Raw genomic sequence first — 4669 nt, 5'->3', positions numbered from 1 at the left:
CTCGCTGAGAAATTGCAGCAGCTTTGGAAAGCAAGCCGTGGCTGTGGATCTCCAGGGCACAGCAGCCCGAGCTGCCCCCTCCTGCCGTGGCATGGAGAGTCGGGTCTCTGCCTGAGGCAGCTGGGCTGGTGCCTTTGCTAAAGGTTTCTGCATTTTCCCCTGGAGCCTTTGGCCATTATTGCTGCAAATAATTCTTAGTTGGCTGCAAGCCTGGGGTTTGTTAGGGAGAAGGTAATAAAAATGGCGTGGACTGGGTGCAGGCACGCTGGAGGGAGCGTGACAAGGGCACAGAGCATTGCCATGGCCATCCCACACCGGCCTGGGACCAGGGCAGTCACCTCCCCCCAGGGCAGGACCCCTCGATCTTCCGGCAGCTGGCCACTGCAGTGCCTCTGCTGCTGCTACACCCAGCGCGGGGTGCAGACTGCACCTCTCACCTGCTGTGCCATGGTGCAGGGGAGCAAGAAGTGCTTCGGCCTCACCCGAGGGCTGGGTGGGTGACACCAGCCTTGCTTTTCAGTTCCCAAACACAGCAGGTTTTGGGCGTGCGGGCTCCATTAAATGCTGAATAAAATTTACTAGAGATGTTTAAAGGAGCTGCGGGGAATTTTGCATCTTCAGATGAGGCGAGAGCATGAAAGGCAGTGCATCAGCACACTGTGGGACCGGGAGCAGACCTGGCCTGTAGGCTCAGCCTGGGCTCTGCACAGGGGTGGCAGAGCTGGGAGAGCCTGGAGGGCTGACGGGGTGTCAGGCACAGCCAGTGCCTTGTCCCCCAGTTCTGCTAGAGAAGGGAAATGGGGAACTGCCTTTAATCACCCTGCTGATGTGTCAGACACCACAACGTGCTTTCACCTCGGCGTGCTGTCCTCTGGGACGTTAGGTTAGGTAGCAGGCCTGAGCCTGGCCCCCACTGTGTGCCCATGGCACCAAGACCCCAGACCTGGCTGTGGCAGCAGGGACCACCATTGGGGCAGTGGTGGCACGTACCCTGCCCATGCCCAGGTCTGTTACGGCTCCCTGCAGGGCTGCCATCACCTTTTAAAAAAGAGCTGGAAGTGAGTTCCTCAACCATGCTTAGATGTTTTCCAGATTTTCCTCAGATCAGGAGTAAAGGCTCCCCGCTCCCCTCCCAGGTGGTGGGGGCATCCGGACCCCTCTGCTCTCCGCTGGATTCTCACCCAGGTTGAGAAGCTTTAAATGAACCCATAAAGCAGAAAGTGAAGAAGAGCAGTTAGGTCAGCCCCAGGGCTCACCAAGACTCCTGTCATGTCTCTGGCAGGGGCCATTTGCCAAGGATGTAATTAGAGGAGACATGGCATGGATGAACCTCTGTAACTCAGGTAGACCCCCCTGGGGTCTGTCCTGCACTTGTCCCCAGTAAACGTCAGTGGTGTTACCGTTGGGGCTGCGAGGTCCCTTGCCAGCTCTGCACCCAGGAGAGGGCTTGGCATTTGCCATCAGAGTGTTTTGGCTGATCAGGGGACTGTCACTAGCAGCTCCTGCTCACCAGCCATCCTCCAATGTCATGCGGAGACAAGGGACAGCTCATGCAGGGACCTCTCCTCTCCTCTCCTCTCCTCTCCTCTCCTCGAGCTCCAGAGATGGAGGCAGGCCAGCCGCTGCTGGATCTTGCGCAGCACCAGGTCTGTGTCTACCCCCAAACAGTTTCAGTTCCCCTTTATTCTCTGTTTTACTGTGGGAAAAAGTTTCTTCTTCTTAAATGCATCCAAGAACTTACAGTAAAAACCAGAGAGAACTAAATGATGAATAAGGGGCTGGCAACCTTCCTTTGATGCTAAAACTTCCCAGCCCAGCTCCCACCAGTTGAAGGAGTGGAAGGCGGCAGGTTTTGGTGTGGAGCGCTTGGCTGCACCGCAGACCTCTCACCCGTCTCGTATTGCTGCCACCAAAAGCTCCGGAGCATCCGACACGTTGGTACCCACAGCGTGGTCCCAGGGAGGGACCAGGAGCGGGAGGGCAGAGGGGGCCCTGGCCGGGTGCTGGGATGGCGTCGGCAGCATCTGCTGCTCCCCTCTGCCGGGCTGTGCTTTGCTGTCCTGATTTTCAGGCTATTTGGCTGGTTTTCCCTGGCTTCAAAGCACAGGCTTGTTTGTACCTTAGAAAGTCGGTCGGCTCTCTCCTGGCACGTGGGCATCTGCAGACCGCTAAGAAAAGTATCGAATCAATTCAAAGGTTCCAAAAGTGTTTTGGGGCTAAAATGTGCTGGCTGCTGACCCCCTGGAGCTGGGCCACTGCAACAGGAGCTGGCTGATTCTCACAACGAGGTCTAGGAGGGAAATTTTTCACTTTCCTTCTGGTTTTAGTCATTTGCATGTGTCCTTATGTAAAGTCCAGGCCAGAGAGATGATCCAGAGAAGCAACATGTGAAGAAATGACTGCAGAAATGCTTTTTCTGACTATGCCCTGGATCTAGGTTTGGGGTGTGAAAGGGTGCAAAACTTGTAGGTGCCATCTGCCAAAATGCGGGTAAGGGCTCCAGACAAAGCCAGTAAGCTGCATCTGTGAACAAAGGGTCTGGGTGTGGGGAAAAAACATTATTATTTGTGTGTGCAGCTGCAGTGCTCCCTTCTTCCTACCTCAGCTTTTACCTGTGATGTACCTTAGTCCAGGGCAGGAGATCATCAGTTCTGGAGAAGGTAGCCCCCTGCTTACCTGTAAAAAACAGGGACCAAAGTAGCACAAACTTCTCTTGATATCTTCAAAACAGGCTGTAAATGCCGTGTTGCACTGTGGACAGTCAGCTGCTGCAAATTGCAGGACCCCCAGCGACTTGGCTCCAAATACCCTCAAATGGTGGCAAGTGGCCCCTGTCACTCACTCGGAGTGGCTCAGTCTCAGCAGCAGCCTGAAGCCGTGCAGCCCTGAATCCCTCTGCGCATCCAGGCCCCACGCTGGGCTGCCATTTCTCCATTTGCCTGGGGGACAACGCTCTGGCTGCTAAATATTCCAGATGAATAGCTGGGGTCCATGCTAAGCGCGTTGAGAATTAAGTAGGCTTACTGATAGAGCTAAATATATTACGGGATTTATTTCTTGGGATTTTCAGCCTATTTCTGCAGGCAGCAAATGAGAGAGGATGTCTGGACTTTTGCAGCTTGTTATGCAGTGTGTTTGGAATATGCCTGGGCTCAGCTTTTTACTTCAGTTTTGCATTAATAAACTCTCTGTATTTTTGTTGGGCAGATGAGTTAGAAGTAGAGGATGGTGAGGTGTTTCAAAAACTCTTCTGGAGTTTGTTTTCCCCATGATAATGTACAAGACTAATGAAAACTTTGCTTGTGTTTCACAGAAGGACCCAAAAAACAGAACTAAAAAACCCCTTAAGATGTTGTTTGGAAGCCTGAGGAAGTTTCAGTTCTTCAGGTCTGACGGTAGAGGGGAGATGCAGATTAGGATGAAAGCATTTGTAAAGAGCCCTGTGTGCATTTGCTGGGCCTGTTTAAAAGTGTCTTCATGTGCAGAATGCCAGTCTTTCTGCTGCTGCCAGGACATGCACGGTAATCAGCTTTCTTGGGTACAATTGATCTGTTTTTTCGTACAGGCACATTTTAGGGGACCCACAGAAGTGCCCAGGAATAGTTTCACACAGATACATCTCCTTGTTTTGCTTAAGAGGCATTTATTTAGTTTGCAGATTTTACATTTACTCCCAGCAACTGCAACCCCGTGCAGCCATCAGGCTTTAATTTAAATGTGAAACGGCCAAAGACGTCTCTGAGTAATGACAGCTATTATGTGGGCGTTAATCGGCACACACAATATGTTAATTGTGTTTCTTTTCTTTAATCAGAGATTAGCAAACATCTGCAGTTGTCAAGCACAGTAAGGAGAATTGAAATGCAGGTCACAGTTTACCCTTGCAGAGGGTGGGCGCTGGACCCAAAGAGCATCGGGGATGGAGCCGGCCCGGGAGCTCGCCGGTGCAAGCTCAGTTGTTTCCCATCTCCGCTGCCCTTTTTCAAGGCAGCCTCATCCCACAGCCCGGCGCTGTCCCGAGAAACTCCCCTTTCCAAGGCATAGGCAAGGCTTTGGAAAACCTGTTTGGCACCTGCTGAATGTTTTTGTTTGTAAAACCAGCTCAGGTCTACAGACTTTCCCTGCTTAAAGGGACCAGGGGGTTTCCGGGGGGGCGGGGTGAGGGGGTGGTGCGAGCAGGGTTGGAGGGATTGGCAGGGTTAAACCCATTCGATTATGCATTTTTTTGTGAGGACTGTGCTAGGCGCTGGGGAAGGGCTGGGGCAGCGAAGGTCTTTTGTGCTGGGCGAGGGTGTCGGCGGGGCTTGCCAGGCGAGCCTGGGGTCTCCTCCAGGCTGGCGCCAGGCGGGTGTGCTCAGGCAGGAGCAGGGTTTGTAACCCTGAGCGCTGGAAGCCATGGCCACCAACTGCTGAGATTGTCGATGCTTCAGAGGTGATGGTAGGGACTGGGACCAGAAGACCATGTTCTCCTTCCCACTGTTATAAATAACTCTCACAAATCACGGTGAGACTTGTTTGAGTGTATGATCAATTTATTAATTAGCAAGAAGTGGCAATAAGCAAAACAGCGCTGGGTGGCTCGGGAGCCTCTGCTCCACCGATGGCACACACCGGTTGGCAAAGCACATCAGGTTATGTACAGAAAAATCATACATATTCATCAGATTTC

At 52.6% G+C, this 4669-nt stretch overlaps 1 protein-coding gene across 1 annotated transcript in view; it reads left to right on the top strand.

Moving 5' to 3' along the window:
* FRMD5 (FERM domain containing 5) overlaps positions 1-4669 on the top strand; it is a 30665-nt gene that overhangs the window by 6992 nt on the left and 19004 nt on the right. The gene's annotated exons all lie outside the window — the stretch shown is intronic.

The sequence above is a fragment of the Pygoscelis adeliae genome, unplaced genomic scaffold, assembly GCF_000699105.1.
Source record: "Pygoscelis adeliae isolate BGI_AS28 unplaced genomic scaffold, ASM69910v1 Scaffold13, whole genome shotgun sequence".
NCBI lineage: Eukaryota > Metazoa > Chordata > Aves > Sphenisciformes > Spheniscidae > Pygoscelis > Pygoscelis adeliae.
This window is presented reverse-complemented; position numbering and strand designations above follow the sequence as displayed.